At 34.2% G+C, this 18754-nt stretch overlaps 1 long non-coding RNA gene across 1 annotated transcript; it reads right to left on the bottom strand.

Annotated features, from left to right (window-relative positions):
- Positions 1–12412: 12412 nt before the first annotated feature.
- LOC131613781 (uncharacterized) lies at positions 12413–13343 on the bottom strand. The gene is made up of 3 exons (XR_009287621.1): positions 12887–13343; positions 12701–12793; positions 12413–12464 (listed from the first exon to the last, which is right to left on the bottom strand). It is a non-coding gene; the product is annotated as an uncharacterized LOC131613781 (long non-coding RNA).
- Positions 13344–18754: the final 5411 nt, after the last annotated feature.

The following is an 18754-nucleotide window of genomic DNA, read 5'->3' as shown; positions in this document are numbered from 1 at the left end:
AAATCAAAAACATCTTAGAGAGTAATCTTGTATTCACATACTCCCCCTTTTTGATGATGGCAAACCAATAGTCAAAAGCTTTGGTAGTAAATGATAAAGACTCAACAAGGCTCCCCCGTACATCCAGCATCTATCTCTCAACCAAGCAATCTCTCAACCAAGCAATCTCTTCACAAAGCTCCCCCGTACACTCAGCATCTATTGCATCTATATCTCAGCATCTATTGTATCTATCTCCCCCTTTGACAACATCAAAAAGAGAGAAACAAAGAAAACAGAGTAGGAGAGTAACAAGAGAAATAAAGAATACCGGTAGTCATAGAGATAGACAACATGTAAATGGTGAAATCATAAGAGCTAAACATATTTTAAAGAGAACCAACAACATACATAGTAGTTCAAGAGATTAATAACAGAAAACAGAGAGTACTACATCATATACTGTTTTTAACAAAAAAAAAACTTAATGACATGAAATGCAATGAAATGATGATATGATAGACAATATGTCCTAACGCCTGCCCCTTCTTCCTCTTCCTCTTTGAAATGTATGAGGTCGATCTTCTTCAACCTGTTCCAACAAATCCAGCACAGACATGTTAAGAGTGTTGAAGCTTTGGCTTATGTTAGCATGGCGATGCAATGCCGTTTCCTCAAACTGATTCTGCCTCAATACGGAGTTGGATGCAAATGTCTCAAAATCGTTCTTTTGTTCCTGAACCAAGCCGTACAACGATTGATATTGACGTTGTTGTTCCTCATATCTATCTTGTTGAAGCTGCTGCATTGTTTGAAATTGAAGCTGTTGAGTTTCAAAGTTCTGTTGTTGTTGGAGTTTCATAGCTTCAAGCATAGAAATTATGTTGGATTGATCAGGAGGAGGTGGAGCTGTGTATCCCCAAGGGATATCCTCTTGTTGTGGCGGAACATATCTCCAATTTGCATCCATGTCTTGAGCTGCGTCTTCCATGGTATGATCATCATCATTTGCTATCTCTTGATCATTTCCTTCTTCTTCATTTTCTGCAGTGTGACCAAATTCTGTAGGATCATCATAGTTGTAGATGACTCTTCCGGTCCCCTTTTGAATGAGATAATAGGTTCCCCTATTCGGATCCCAATGATATCCCATGAGGGTTAAGGTTGTTTGGGAAAAGTCCTGGTTCTGTTTCATGTTAATGTATGATAATCCATCGAGCTTCAGGCCGAAATGGTTCACAATTGTTTGTATGATTGAGCCATAGCAAAGAGCAATAGTCTTCTGCTTTACTTCCTCAAACTTAGCAGTTAGAAAGTGTGGCCAGTGCACACGTGTTCTGTTTTGGATCAAGTACATCAACACAATTTCATTCCTTTCAATTCTGGAAAATCCACCTGCTCGTGGTCGAATGACTCTTGAGATGACCCAATTTAGAAGCCTAGGATCTCTCTTCAGGTGACCGGCTGTTAATGTTTCATTAGGTTTGTCAAAGACGGAAGGATCTTTGAGGATGGACTTCATGTAGGCCACATGATCATAGATTCCCGGTACGTCCCCATCTTCTATACGTAATTCATCGCCTACAATGTTGAGACCAAAGATACTAATCCAAGCACGTTTGTCAACGATATGAGATCTTGACCCCATCTTAAACCTAAAATTACAGCCTGCCTCTCTTGTGAACCCTGCATAGAATGCCCTAACAGTGTTCTCACAGTATGGTGTGGCACATTCCAAAAGGGGATGAACATTTTGATGCTCGATAAGACTCACAACTTCAGGAATATGCATATTTTTAGCAACATGTTGGTTGAAAATATACTGCTTCACTACCTTCCTTTTCATTTGCCATTTTTCAAAATTATCTCTACAATCAGGATGAACAAGGGCTACAGCACTTACCGGTTGTGAGGATGATCCAGATGCAACTTCCTTTCCCTTTCTTGATTTTGGAGGCATAGTTGTTGATGATTTTGTATGAGAAGGATGATTTTGAACAGATTTGAGATTGAGGAGTTAGGGTTAGCCGTACCAAAAGTGAAGAGAATGAGAGGGGATGAAAAGATGGAATGTTTTGAATGAATGAGAGTGGGTCGGGTCGACCTAACAGGCCCAAATTTGGAAAACTTAACGCAGTAGGTCGACCTAAAGTGTGGTTGGGTCGACCTAACAGAAGTAACATGAAAAATGACCAATTTAGGTCGACCTAAATTAGGAGTAGGTCGACGCAACTGGACCTTTTTAATTTCTGTAAAGAAAATTCTTCTGTAGGTCGACTCAAATACAGAGTAGGTCGACCTAAGTTCCCTTAAATGATGAAAATGCCTTAGAAATGTTTCTATATGATGTATTTTTGCTTTGTCATTTGCTTGAATGCTCAAACATTGTATGTTATGAATGAAAATGATGAACACACATACAATAACATATTATAGCATTGTTAATTGAGAAGAGTAGATAAGAACACATGAAGTCACTATAAGCATGTTAATTGATAGCATATTATAGCATCAATAAAATTTTTGGAAGTGAACAGTAAACATGTTACCGCTTTCTCAATATGTAGGTGTTTTGTCATCATTGTGTGGAATCCTCTTGTCAGTGTGCCACACTCCTAGATTTGATGATACTTTGTCTTGATACAATGTTTCATAACTGATTGCTTGACTTTGCGAAAAACTCATCTAGTCTCGATTACTTGATGTTCTCCCGGATGCGGGACAGGGTCCCAAACATTATTCTGCTTAGAATAGGTTTAAATCTTCTTGTGATGCAATTTGCCAATTGCACATCGAGTAATGAGTCTTTTGTGTTTTTCGGGTTAACTTGTATTTGTGATGTATCTTATACATTTGTGATGGCCAGGTCACCTACATCTCCTTTGCCAAGTATGGTTCTTCAGTCTGTCTTTATAGATGACATACCAAGATTGGTATGTCTTCCTTTATGTGTCTTGAGCACCAGCTGTCAAGGAACCACCACCGTTCGGCGATGTCAAGACACTTTTTCCTGCGAGATTAAATTAGAGTGGAAGGTCCCCAATCTTCATTGGGTCCTGGATGGTGAGTACACAATTTGTTGCACTTAGGCAACCATTGAAATACTCCTTTAGGAACTAAAATTCTCCTAAATTTACATTTTTCAATGGTATGTCCCTTTTTGCAACAATAATGACAGGTAATATGATGAGAATATGGAGTTTTGCTAGTTGATACTTTTGGTACAAAAGTGTATTTACTATATAAAGGAGTATACGATCTTTTGAACTTGTTTGGATCAACCGCAAAAGTCACTTTTGGTTGTAGAGCCTTGTCTAACTTGGCTTTTAGATCTCTCACTTCTTTTTGCCAAATGTGACATGTCTCACAACCAAACCATGATGTGGTATCTATTTCAACTTTGTCCTTTTGAATGTCTAGCATAGATTGTTTTAAAGCTTCCATATCCTTTTCGGTTTTCTCAATTTTTGATTCAAGATATGAAAATATTTTCTTATTTGAGGCCAAAAGTTTGAAAGCTTTAATTGCATCTCTATGTAATTCTTCAAAAGCAAGTTTTAGTTGAGAATGAGATACCTTATCTACAAGTTCAGGTTTAAGATGACTTACAGCTTTCTTTTTCTTGTTTTGATAAGCCATGAAACATAGGTTTGCTGATTCTTCTTCATCGCTTGATGGGCTTTCACTAGATGAATCACTTTCCCATGCTATGTAAGCTCTTTTAGATTTGTTATGACCTTTGCTTTGGTTCTTCTCCTTTTCTTTCTTAAGATATGGACAATCCGGTTTGTAGTGGCCGGCTTTCCCACAATTGAAGCAAAGACCTTTGATCTTTCCTTTGTTGTCGTCATCTTGTTTGAACATGTTTGATTGCTTTCTATAGTTGATCAAGCCTTTGTCGGAATGTTTTGCTCCATTTTTCTTTAGATATTTGTTGTATCTTCGCACAAACAGTCCCATTTCCTCATCATCGGAGTCTTCGTCATCACTTGTGTCACTATCCTTTGGCTCTCGTTTTGAGGTATTGGAGCTCGAAGCTTTTAGAGCTATTGACTTCTTCTCTACCTCTTTCTCCATGTTCTTTTCTTTCTTTGTCCTCTTCTCATGCATGTCAAGGCATTTAAGATGCTGTTCATGTTCCTCTAGTTTACCAAAAAGAGTGGTAATGTCTAAAGTGTTGAGATCATTTGCTTCCTTAATTGCTGTAACTTTGGGTTGCCATTCCCTGTTCAAACACCTTAAGATTTTGTTAGTAGCAACTGCATTGGAAACAGGTCTATCAAGAGAATTTAATCGATTTTTCAGGTGAACGAATCTTTTCTGCATACTTTCGATGGTTTCACCATCTTCCATGTGAAAAAGTTCGAACTCTTGAGTTAGCGTATTGATCCTAGCTAGTTTGACATCATCCGTTCCCTCGTGGGCAACTTGCAATGTGTCCCACATAGCTTTAGCTGATCTACAATGGGAAACGCGATAGTATTCATCAACTCCTAGAGCTGAGATTAGAATGTTTCTCGCTTTCCAATCGTATGCATATTTCTTTTCATCTTCAGCATTCCAAGTATCTTCTGGTTTTGGAACAACTGCACCAGCTGCATTTGTCATGGTGATCTGGAATGGACCATTGACAATAGCTGTCCAGATGTTCCTATCAATTGCATTGATATGGACACACATACAATCCTTCCAATAGCCGTAGTTTTCGCCGTTGAAAACTGGAGCTCTATTATGAGCCCCTTTAGGTCCGGAAGCCATCTTTCCAATAAGTGTTTCACGTAGCACGGAATAAACCAGAGCTCTTGATGCCACTTGTTAGACGCTGGCCTAAGGATCTAGAGGGGGGGTGAATAGATCCAACACAGTTTTTCCGGGATTTTTACAGACTATAGCGAAAGCGGTTCTGAATCGACTTGCGTCTATTCCGGACCGCTATTGCAAAGGGTTATATGTGTTACAAAACCACAAGATATTCGAAATTCCGGATAAGGAGATATGCTATCGAATCAATACGTGTCACAACTGAATATCAATTAACTTCTAGATTGACAAACTTTGATTTACAATGCAGTAAGGTGGATTAAGCAAATAGACAAACACTTGGTGACAATATTCAAATTGATGCTAATTCAAGATGTGGTGAATTGTGATGTTTATGCAGAACTTTTAATTCACAATTTTAACACTTGAATCATTGATCAATTTAGCAATTATACCAATTATGAGCAGAATAAAAAGAAAAAGATAAAAGCGATAAGAACACGATATTTGTAGATGTTTTGATTGGCTGCATTTTGTGGTAAAACATTCATGTGTATTCTGTTGTCTTGACTAAGGTCATGACATGTGGTGTGTAGTGTTAAAGGTTATGCAGGTTCTGGTTGTGTAAGCTAATACATGCTGTGAGTTGGATGTCATGCTCGACGTCATGACATCAGTGTTTGACAGCAGTAGCTCTTATGTTTTCTGTTCTGTTTCTATTATGTTTCCTTATTTATCTCAGTCTTTATTTTGGGAAACTAAAGATTGTGCTGATTGTACATCAGTAATAGAACAAATCATGGGCTGGCTTTTTGGCACCCTGATATGTGAGAAGCAGAGAATTGAAGTGAAGAATACTGCTTGCTGTGATTTATGCAGAACAGGTACAACATCAAGATGTTACAAGGAATGTCATGACTTCAACCATGACATCGCGCCTGCAGAACTGAGGAAGGAAGATTCAGTTTGGTTTTAAAAGATACAGAATATTCTATGTGAATATTATGTAATCCTATGTGGCGCAGATTTAAAGGTCAAGGAATCAAGTCAGAATATTGTGTAATCAAATCTGAAGATTGAAGATTAAGAAGTTACTAATTTAGGAGATAAATTAGGTAACTTATGATTAAAAGGCCTTGTTTGTAGCAGAAGAAATCTGCTGATTTGTAACAGCATGGAGTGCTGCGATTTTAAGCCCAAGTCCAGTTGGGAATAGGTTATAAATAGGAAACTTTGTAACCTAGTTTGGTAAGCTAGCCGGCGTTTAGAAAGATGTAACTATTAGGGTTAGCCGTGTAGGTGAACCTCCCGGTTTGTGGGAAGGTCACTGATTTGTGCCTCGAAGCCTGTAGGTAAGAGGTTTGTTTTATTCACTCAGAAGTTGTAAAGCAATGAGTGGAGTTGTGTGCTTGGAGGAAGCTTTGAAGCAACTCTAAGATATGTTTATTTGTGTGTTTTGAATGTTGGTAATTAAGCCGTCGATGCAGTGGCTGAGGTGTTGACTGCTAGACATCATTGGTATGATTGGGAGTGGAATGGAGATATTCCATATCTAGGGAGAACCTAGGTAGAGGGGTCATTGGGTAGTGATTAAGTGAGGAGTTGTAAACTGGGAGTTTAGCTCTGAATTGATACTGCTAATAGTGGACTTCATCCCTGGCTTGGTATGCCCCCAGAGTAGGTTGATTGAACCGAACTGGGTGAACAATTCTGTTGTGTTGTTTATGTTTCTGCATTGTTTATTTGTAAGTTCAGTTTGGATGTCATAACATCGTGCCTGACATCGGTGTGTGATTTAATGACTGTGCTAACACAGAATCTCTGTGATTCCAACACTTCCAGACTTCTGGATGTTAGAAGTAATAAATAATTGAGGGATCTGTATGTACTGCCTCAGCTAAACTGATGACAGACCAGATGTCACGACATCGTATATGACATCCGGGTTTTGTCTTACCAGAATTTCAATTGGTATCAGAGCAGGCATCCTGTCTGTTTCTGGATGAGATCCATGGGAGATACTTTCTGGTTGTTGGAGGTAGTTGATTGTTTGAACATTCATGTTCATATTGAATGGTCCCTAGAAGTGGAGGATGGACCTATGTGTGGAAGACTGGACCAAACTGACCATAACAGGTGTATTCTCTTGGCAAGGGAAGATGGTGTTACTGATATCCAAATGATTCATGCGGGAGTGAAGAATTTGGGATGTTTTATTCAGCATATAGCAAGAATATTGGTTAGGTCTTGTTGTGTTACTTGAAGAAGAAGAAAGCATATTGTTGGATTGTTCAGCTGCAATTCTAGGAGGTCATGCTTACAACTGGTTCTGGGAGTAAGCATTGTGTAATCTCTGTTGATATATGGCTATTTTCTGCTGCATAGCATCTGATGCATAATCCTATCTTTGAAAGAAGATCTCTAGGGTTATATGGTTTTCAACAGAATTTGTAGCAGATTGTTTTCAACTTTAGTACAAGTGTCAAAGATACTTGAGATTTTTTTCTCAAGTCCACTCATAAAGGCATGGTTATTGAGGTAGAAGAGGTTCATATGATCAGTGTTCCTCATACTCATCTGCAAAGTTGTTTGATAATCCTCAAGATTGTCAAGAATTGTGTGTTCCAAGAAGAAGGAACTGATGGCATACTGGTATGCAGCTACCAGTTGAAGAACAGATGTTCTGGTGCTGAACTTATGTAGTGTGAGTACATTTGTTTGGAACCTACTCCTGATCTGGAAGAGGAGACATCTGCTTTTTGTGTTGATTGGTCAGAATACAATCAACTGAACCTTCCATCCCAAATGTCAGTTTTTTTCAGGCATAAGCTTATGGGAGTTGGAAGAAGAGCTCAGTGTAAGTGAAAGGATTCATTCAGGTTTTCTTTTCAAGACCTCTATGAAAATACAAGATGAGCTTATATCTGGTATGTTCTTTTGATCAAAGGAACCAGATGTGTGAATTGTTTTCTTAACCATAGAACAGTTAGTGTTGAAAACTGAATACTGTGTATCGTGCATAGTGAAATATGGTTTTGAATATTGTGTGATGATTCAAGGGAGTCAGATTACTGTGTGTAATCTGAGGTATTTTCAGAAGTTATGTCATACGTGAATCTGTTCCAGAAACCTTGTTGAGGGAATCTCCTCATGAGGTACAGATTGTGGCATCCATTATCTCAAAGTCAGAAGAGAAGTCTGAAGAAAAGTTTATTGAGATATGGCATATATTATCCCTTAATCATGACTGATGTGTAGCTGAGTTGATGATGTTGGTCGTGCTTTCTTTGTCTTCCCCCAAGTGTCATACAGGAGATGTTGAATGAAAAAATCCAAAGAGTCTAAATGAATGATGTCATAACAGATGTTGTAACATCATTGTCAAGAAGAATGCTTTCATGTATGAAGAAGAGATCATTTAGAAGGACCTGGTGTGAGCAGCAAATTCTATTTGAGTGACTAATAGGTGCTTTGACGGGAGACTTAGTACTTATTGGATGTACAACCTGAATACAGATTCATATACTCTGTCGGGAGCTAAGTATGTGTATGAAGTGTCCATGGTCTGATTTGAACTATGCATCAATTATAGTTCTGTGTTATCTTCAATTAAGCATTAAGAAAGGCAATGGTTGGCTGGTGAGTTGATTCAAGAAGAAGAAACATATAGGAGATGGTGAGTATCTTGATGGGAGCTGGATATTTACATCAACTATGTGGAAGAAGAAGAAGAAGATGTATGTGATGCTTTGTTTTGTATGTTACATCACAACACTTGAAGAAACCAGTAAAGATTAGGTTCAGACCTATCTGTTGAAGACATGTTCAAGAGCTATTTAGAAGTTTCTTCTACTTCAAGGTACATGAAGTGGCAGTCTGGATCTTGTGTAGCAAGCAAACTAAGGATTCCAAATTTGGAAAGTGTGGCAGTTCCAAATGAAGAATGCTTCAGGTTAAGGACAATTATTCAAAACTTCCTTATGTTGTAATTCTCAGGGGGGGTATGAAGTATGACAAGACATCAATCAGTGTAGGTGATGGTAACATGTTCTGGCAATTCGTGTTTACTTTCATGATGAAGACTTCAATAGTGAGTATGACTATGAAGACAGAAGTTTGGTGAGATGATCAACATAGCTGTAGATAAAAAGGATTCTTCTAATTCTAATTCGAGAGTATGTTAATCATTATGAGAAACATCATATCAAGGAGGATTTCAAATTATCTTGGCAGACCATGATCAGAGTGCAACTTGGTAGGGTTATGATCAACAAGTGGAAGAAGTGGCAGTTCTTTATGTTGAGTCTGTGGCAACCTTTCTATGGAAGCATCAAGTGTCAAAGGGTTATTTGTTGATTATTTCAGGTGGAGATAAGGTGGTAGACTTGAATCTGTTGAAGAAAGAGAAGTGGAGTTAGTTGAATGTACTGAACTATTCATCTGTATCTTAATGTTATACAAGATGTTATAACATCTAAATTCTGATGTGAGTATCTTTTGTAAAGGAGTTACTTTGTAATAGTGAAGTGTGTCAGCTAGTTAGTTGGGCAGAGGGTGCGCTCTTGAAGATATGAAGATGCGTCTTATATTTTCCATTCATTATTACAAGTTTTCCTGTATGAAGCACAAATTATCTCAGATAGGGGGAGTGTCTTCTTAGTTCAAGATATAATTCTAGAAAATTATCTTGGTCTGTTATACTCTATCATCATAATGAAGGTGGTCCAAGTCAGCAGGAGCTTCTTTAACTTAGTTAGAGGAAGTTTCTTATGAAAAGGTTTATTTAACAAGATGTATCATTACAGTCAGCTTTTCTGGGAATGGTTGAATCTAATCATGTGCGTCTGGTATCCACAAATCTTGAACTCGTCTAGTGGCTGCATGTCAACAAGTGTTGTAAGGCTCTTCACAGTTGCAATTTACTGTCTCAAGGTGGTCATGTCATGAAGAGTAACTTTTAAGGGGGAGATGTTCGTTGCTTTGGCAACATTTATGGCCAAACAGGGGGAGAAGAGAGTGTCACCCCAGATCATATTGAACAAGATGGATCTGTTCATGTTATGTAGTAGCTTGTGGAACTTGTTCAGCAAGACTGATGTTTTGATGTGCTTTGCATAACTGGTAGTTTGCTAGTTGTTTTTGTGCTGCTGTGGTGACAGAATGTTTTAGCCAAAAATTTGCCAAAGGGGGAGATTGTAGATGTTTTGATTGGCTGCATTTTGTGGTAAAACATTCATGTGTATTCTGTTGTCTTGACTAAGGTCATGACATGTGGTGTGTAGTGTTAAAGGTTATGCAGGTTCTGGTTGTGTAAGCTAATACATGCTGTGAGTTGGATGTCATGCTCGACGTCATGACATCAGTGTTTGACAGCAGTAGCTCTTATGTTTTCTGTTCTGTTTCTATTATGTTTCCTTATTTATCTCAGTCTTTATTTTGGGAAACTAAAGATTGTGCTGATTGTACATCAGTAATAGAACAAATCATGGGCTGGCTTTTTGGCACCCTGATATGTGAGAAGCAGAGAATTGAAGTGAAGAATACTGCTTGCTGTGATTTATGCAGAACAGGTACAACATCAAGATGTTACAAGGAATGTCATGACTTCAACCATGACATCGCGCCTGCAGAACTGAGGAAGGAAGATTCAGTTTGGTTTTAAAAGATACAGAATATTCTATGTGAATATTATGTAATCCTATGTGGCGCAGATTTAAAGGTCAAGGAATCAAGTCAGAATATTGTGTAATCAAATCTGAAGATTGAAGATTAAGAAGTTACTAATTTAGGAGATAAATTAGGTAACTTATGATTAAAAGGCCTTGTTTGTAGCAGAAGAAATCTGCTGATTTGTAACAGCATGGAGTGCTGCGATTTTAAGCCCAAGTCCAGTTGGGAATAGGTTATAAATAGGAAACTTTGTAACCTAGTTTGGTAAGCTAGCCGGCGTTTAGAAAGATGTAACTATTAGGGTTAGCCGTGTAGGTGAACCTCCCGGTTTGTGGGAAGGTCACTGATTTGTGCCTCGAAGCCTGTAGGTAAGAGGTTTGTTTTATTCACTCAGAAGTTGTAAAGCAATGAGTGGAGTTGTGTGCTTGGAGGAAGCTTTGAAGCAACTCTAAGATATGTTTATTTGTGTGTTTTGAATGTTGGTAATTAAGCCGTCGATGCAGTGGCTGAGGTGTTGACTGCTAGACATCATTGGTATGATTGGGAGTGGAATGGAGATATTCCATATCTAGGGAGAACCTAGGTAGAGGGGTCATTGGGTAGTGATTAAGTGAGGAGTTGTAAACTGGGAGTTTAGCTCTGAATTGATACTGCTAATAGTGGACTTCATCCCTGGCTTGGTATGCCCCCAGAGTAGGTTGATTGAACCGAACTGGGTGAACAATTCTGTTGTGTTGTTTATGTTTCTGCATTGTTTATTTGTAAGTTCAGTTTGGATGTCATAACATCGTGCCTGACATCAGTGTGTGATTTAATGACTGTGCTAACACAGAATCTCTGTGATTCCAACACTTCCAGACTTCTGGATGTTAGAAGTAATAAATAATTGAGGGATCTGTATGTACTGCCTCAGCTAAACTGATGACAGACCAGATGTCACGACATCGTATATGACATCCGGGTTTTGTCTTACCAGAATTTCAATATTTGTTTAGGCAGTTCGTCGACCGTCCTCGCTACGACTACGTCTGCCCCCAATTCCAAATTGAAATTGGGTAATCTTTCATTAATGTTGAAAGTAGTATATACAAAGAAGATAACAAAGCGATAAACGATAAACCAATTATGTCGATCCTTTGAATCTTCTTCCCCCTTAATCTTGACCAAGATCAAGGTTATCCAAGAGCTTCACTTCGATTCCCTTCTGCAGTGTCTTGATTCCTTGAACTCCCCGTTCCTCAATCGTTACACTCAGCCGAATCCTCAATGAACGCCTCTTGATAAAAACCCCCAAGAACCACCCGTCGTGGAGGACAAAACCCGCAGATTTTATTCACCAACAAACCCCACAAACCTTCACCCACTAGGAATCTTCAATTCCGTTCCATGGACGTTATCGAACTCATCACTAAACCGCAACGCAAGAATGATTATGTGTAATTGTGTTGGAGATGATGAAGAACGAAGATGAGAAGCATTTGTGTATCTTTCAGTCGTTGGTGTTACTTGAATAATTACCCTTGCACAATATATATGATTGCATAACAGTTAGAACCAAGAAAAACTGATTTTTGAACTTTCTTGATCAATTAGGTCGACCACTTGTAGTGCTTAGGTCGACCTAGCAGTGCTTGCTGAAGTTTGCTCCCAGTTAGGTCGACCTGTTGAAGGAGTAGGTCGACCAGAATCCTCTTCTGATGCGTTTTGGGAACATTTTCTTAGATTAGGTCGACCTAGTTGTTATGTAGGTCGACCTAGCAGCAGTATATGTATTTTTCTTCATTTTAGGTCGACCTGGGTTGACAGTAGGTTGACCTAACTGCTGATTTTCTGCATTTTCCTTGTTCAGCTTGTGTTGAGTCAACCTTTATGCATAGTAGATCATCCTGTGCTTTCATGAGTGATTAAATGCTTTGCTTTTCCGATTCCTCCTTGTTGTTTGGATGCTCATTTGAGTTTGCCATAAATCAAAAACATCTTAGAGAGTAATCTTGTATTCACAGCTTCCAGTTTGCTTTACCTATGAAGTTTGTTCCAAACACCATGATTGCAATCTATGAAGTTAAAAAACATGAATGAGATATCTTTTAATTTGCTTTCTCTTCATATCAATTTTCAAGCATACATCTATAATATTTTCACAAACTAAATTTGTAGAGCCAAAGATGGAGAAATTTCACAGTAGAGCCAAAGACAACTACAAAAATGGAAGAACAATTAAATAATGAAATAGAAAAATAAAAATAAATAATAAGAAATTGAAAAATCAGTAAGGTATGTGATGAGATACCCTTAAATCAACAATAAGAAGAGATTGAAAAATTGAAACTCATGTAATTTGTTTGTTGTTGCAGGATCTGAGTGTTTTCTTCTTTCAAATACTCTACATCACACAGAGAAACAACAAAAATGAACAAAAAATGATGCAAAATGTAAAAACGAAATCAAGTCGTTACAAACCATGATAGAAACATACCTTATAATAAGCTTGCAAGGGATACGATTCACAGTGGTCAGAAATAAGCAATAAGACATGTTTTTTGATGGCAAAACCTAAAATCGAAAATCAAAACAATGAGGATTAGAAGCACAAACCCTGAAATCAATAGAGTGAAAGGAAAAGAGAAATAATCGCGTATAATCTGAAAGTGGTGGTTGTTGTTTGGTCCCGCGCAGCGGAGTGACAGTGTTGGCGGATGTGTGGTGGCCGTAAACAGGCGGTGGTTCAAGGGTTTGAAGGAAAAAGAGAGAGGAGTGAAAATGGAAGAAAGAAAGAAAGAAAGAAAGAAAGAAGGGTTAAGTTTTGTCTGAGAGAGAGAGAGAGGGAGAGGGAAAGAGATGAAAAATGTGTGTATTGGAATGAAGAAACGTGTAAAAATTGAAAAAGTGTTGAATTGGTTTTGCTGTAACCAAGAAGATTTGCACAATTCCAATACCTTTCCTCACGTTAGTATTAATGATGGAAAATAAGATGGACAATTGAAAGGGTATGCAATGATTAAGGAATATATATTTTTAATTAAAATATTAAAGGAGATCCAATTACCGTTGTGTCCCCGATTATCACCCTCAAATTGAAAGATTAGAGGGATATTGAAAGAATTTCATATGTATTGTACTTTATTATATTAAAAGTAGATGTCCTCCCCTAAAGTTTATTAATTGAGAATTTCTTTAAAGACCCCTACCTTCTTGAAAATTCGCGGCAAAATTTTTAAAATGCCTCTATATTTCGGAGATGCATCTCCGAAATTATTTTTTGTCTTAAAAAAAGTTGATTTCTGAAGTGCACTTCAGAAAATACCAAAAAAAATGTGTTTTGGGAGATGTATTTATGAAACTACCCAAAAAATGTGTTTTTGGAGATGCATTTCAAAAATCAACTTTTTTTTTAGAGAGGGATGCCTTCGGAGATGCATATCCGAAATATTCTATTTTTTGGTCTTGGAATGTTTCGGATATGCATTTCCGAAAAAATTTAATAATTATTAAAAAATTAAAATAAATGTGAATCAATACAATTCATTGTATAATTAATTGTATTAATTAAAATATATTATAAAATATATATCATTATAATCAAGATATAATAATAATAATAATATTAACCTAATAAATATTTAAATTAACATTTTATTTTTATATAAAAAATTAATAATAATAATAATAAAGATATTTATTTTCTATTTTTTTATGATACATAAAAGAAATTATTTTATAAACTAATTTTCAAAAATAATTTTATAGTTATAAAAAATAATTTTATAAACAAAATTTCCTAAACAATTTTAAAGTTAAAAATTATTTTACTAACTTATATAAATTAAAACAGTAAATTTTGAATTATATAGAATTAAATATATAATTTATTTATTCCTTAAATAAAATTAAGACAAAATTTTCTTTTAATTTTTTTAAACTAAATGAAAAATGATTTTTTTATCATAATTAATTATTAAAATAATTTTTATATTTTTTATTTTTATTTATTATTTTGAAAAACTATGTAATTTGAAATTTATATTAAAATATGAATAAAATAGTAAATAATTTTATTCTTATTTGATCTCTTTTATTTTAAAATTTTGCTGAAAAATTATTAATGTATTTATTTTTTATATAATCATAATTACTGTGTATCAGTTATAGTTTTAATAATTATTAATATGAAATTATTTATTAATTTTAATTGAAATTAGAATAGAAATATCATCCGTATAATTATCATTATTATTATTTATAACTTATAAATTATATCAATTTTATAATATATGAATTAATCAATATCCTAAAAATTTTAATTTTGGAATATTTTCGGATATGCATATCCAAAAAAACCTCTGACCATTTTTTGAGGGGTTTTTTCGGATATGCATTTCGAATTAATCCCAATTTTTTTGGTGTTTCGGAGATGCATCTCCGAAATAATCAAAATCCCAATTTTCTGTAGAGATGCATCTCCGAATTCTGGGAAAATATGAAAAAAAATTACTTCGGAAATGCATTTCCGAAGTAGGCGTATTTTTGGATTTTCGCTGGAGGTTCTTCCCATAGGGGGGTCTGTAAAGAAAATCTCTTATTAATTTACTATTTATATTATATTTTTAAATTGACAGATTAACAGATATTTGTGTTTAGAATTTTTATTTTCTCTTTTAATTTTTATAAAATAAATGGGCTACCCTCAACTCGGTCGGACTAAACCGGTTAGAGTTCGGGCTTCAATAGGCCAGGTTAAAAAAGCTCGGATGATAAATAGATTCTAAATTTTTGTTCAAATCCTTTATTTTTTTGGTCCAACCTGAAAGGCCCGACCCATTTTGCCAGCTCTGGATCTAACCCTGATATTTTGTATTTTTTCTTTTATAATATAATTTTTATCTTTAGAAAAAAGCTAAAATAATATTCTGTAAAGAAACTATTTAAATAAAATTTTCATTTAAATTTTTTTAAAAATTCTTTGTAATACATCTTTTTAAAAATTATTTTAAAATCTAGAATAAAAGAGCCTATAATATTGCTTATTGTATATCAAATATATGATCAATTTAAAATACATTACTACTAGTGTCTAAACATAGTGGATGTGTGTAACACACCATTTGATATCTATTAAAAAAATACAAAATATTAATATAGAAAAGTAACAAATCAAAAAAATTAATATACGTTTTTTTAAAGGTTTTCTAAAAAACTTTATAGTATGCTATCAAAACCTTAGCTAGGTTTTTCAAAGATAACCACATAATTTCCAAAAAACTTTTATACATTGAAATGTTATATGAGAGTGGTAAGTCTGGAAATATTGAAAGAGAAAATAAAAAATATAGTAGAATAAAGATAAGTGAGAAAAGGGATAAAATTGGGTAATATCCCAATTCACACGATATTCTTAAGCATTTAGCGCAATTTTATTTATGCTCCTTATTTTTCGGAGATACACATTATGAAACACTATTTTTTGGTTAAAACTTAATTTTTTTTTTTAAGGTGTTTCTCCGAAAATACGCTATTTTAGTAAAAAAAAAAAAGAGTATTTTCTGATGTGTATCTCCGGAAGCAGAAAAATATTTTTAAAAGCCTACATGATGCCTAAAAATCTAAAATTGACATATTTTGAATCGATCAGTCGATTATGTTGTTGAAGAATATGGGCCAGACAAGGCTAAGCCCATTTTATCTGGAAACAGTTGGGCCTAGTTCGTTTACTTAAATAAATACTCCACTTTTGTATACTTAAAAGCAGAAAAAATATCATATTTGTTATTTAAAATATAAACAAATCATAACTATTTTAACTATTTATACTTTTAATCGATTCAATTTTTATTCTCATGTAACAAGATCATACACGAAATTTTTAGTAAATCTTCTCGAAGGTGTAGCAAGCCTTATGACATGATTTGAGAGGCTAAAAGAGTTTAAGGGATTTATGCCATTAGGATTTTGAAGAATTTTTTAAAACAATTTCACTAAGAAATAATTGTGTGGTATTCGATTAAATTGTTCAAATTTATTAAATAAATTCATAGTATTCAATTAAGATAATATGATTTTTTTTATAACAAATTTTATAGTATTTAATGGTTAAATATCTTTTTCCGTCCCGTACCATTAACTCGAGTCCTATTTGTTTTTTCAACTTAAAAAAACTATTTGATGTCTTAACTCTGCGAACTGAATCATGTCAGTCTTTTCCGTCAATTCCAATAGTTAAAGTTAATATAAGACTATATGGCACTGACGTGAAATGCCACGTGACTTAGGTCCATTTTATGACTAATTTAGCGACAAAAATATTTTTTAATTAGTGTTTTTCATCTATCCATCTTATTCCTCAAATCTAAAAAATTCAAATATATTTTGAAGCCACAATTTTTTTTGCTAAAATAAATCGTTACTTCAATCACAAACCCATAAAAGAAAAAAGAAAAAAAATATATATATATATATATATATATATATATATATATATAAATATATATATATATATATATATATATATATATATATATATATATATATATATATATATATATATATATAGCCATAAAATAGAGAATTTCTTTGTAGACCTCTCTATGGGGAGCACCTCCGCTGAAAACCCTAAATTATCCTGCTTCGGAGATGCATCTCCGAGTATTTTTTTCTTCAAATTTTCCCAAATTTGGAAGATGCATTTCCGAAAATAAAATGGGTGTTTTCGGAGATGCATCTCCGAAAAAATTGGGATTTTGATTAATTCGGATATGCATATCTGAAAAAATCTCAAAAAATTAAAATTTTTGGGATATTAAAGGAATGTTTGAATTTCTTTAAATATTGTTTTAAAAGAAAAGCATATTCTTTTTTGACTAATACATATTTATGTACAAAAAAATATTGTTAATATAATTAATAGTTAAATTTTTAATTACTTGTTTTAAATAATTGTGCGATTTAGTTTGACTAAATAAATTTGAGATGATAAAATGGACTAAACAGAAAAATAATGTCTAATCAAAAGCTATAATTTTTTAATTTTTTTAAATATTTATAGGGTGAATTCTTAACTACGAATTCTTTAACTCCTCCCAAGAGTGTTAATTATGGAGTTAAGTTTTTTTCAGGCTACTAAATCAAGAAATGTATCAGTAAAAATTAGAGGAAAAATATAAAAGATAAATTTATAAAAATAATTTAATTTTGATTAATAGCGTGTTTCATGAAATATACACGTCTAATATTGATAGACAAAGCCAATCCTACAACTCAAAAAGATCGTGGTCTATAAAATTCGGCACTTTTCAACCATTGTCACATATATTATGTATTTCTTCTCGTTGCTAGGTGTATTTAGTGTCTCAAGTTTAACCTATTTCTCTTACTTTCGTGGATTTTTTATTTTTCTTATTTATACCAGCAATCTTTCCTGAGAATGTGTCTCCATGAAGATATCTTCTTTAATTGGTGACACTATAAACAAGAAATCCGGGCAAAAATGATGAATTATCTAGTTTCACATGTCTTTGACTACTTCTGACACTCCCATGACCTTCATGAATCTTAAGACTTGAGAAAGACTAATCTATTACGTATTCAATTATTTTATATTTAACAACTCTTCATTCGACTAAATGTTACTGCTTGTGGTTCTCAACTAACAACTTAATTGTTTTTAAGTGTAAACAATCTCAACTTTAATTTGCACACTCAAATTTATTGTTTTATTCATTTTTACTAATATATGTATTCAAACATAAATCATTTAAAAGTGAGAAATCGTAAACTTGGACTCGCATCCCAGTATCTCAAATGTCTTTGTATTTACCATGTGTGTTTGGATTGGCGGTGGACAGAATTGATTCTGAGAGAATTGAGTTTGATAGAATTGATTTTAATAGAATTGAGTTTAGAAGAATTGATTTATGTTTGGATACAATGATATAGAAGTGATTGTTATCGATTAATGTTGTTTGGATAGTTTTAGCAAAATTGATTTTGAATTGTATAATTACTAAAATGGTAATAGATTCTAATACAAATTAAAAAGAAAAGAAGTAATTGATGAAAATTAAAGAGGGTAAAGAAGGAAAATTTAAAAGAGTGGTGATAAATAATATATAATAAATATAGAATTGATTCTACTAAACTCAAAAGCTAGGAATTGTAGCTTCTAGTAGAATTACTTTTGGAGGAGGAGAATTGATTTTGGAAAAGTATCCAAACAAGAAAAATAATCAATTTTCAAGTTAAAGTGGGCTAGAAGTGCTTTTGGGACTTGTAGAAGCCAATCCAAACATACACTATGTATTACAAGTGAAACGCTTTTTATATTGGACCCAATGGCTAAATGTGTTGCCAA

This window comes from Vicia villosa, linkage group LG1 (genome assembly GCF_029867415.1).
Source record: "Vicia villosa cultivar HV-30 ecotype Madison, WI linkage group LG1, Vvil1.0, whole genome shotgun sequence".
Taxonomy (NCBI): domain Eukaryota; kingdom Viridiplantae; phylum Streptophyta; class Magnoliopsida; order Fabales; family Fabaceae; genus Vicia; species Vicia villosa.
This window is presented reverse-complemented; position numbering and strand designations above follow the sequence as displayed.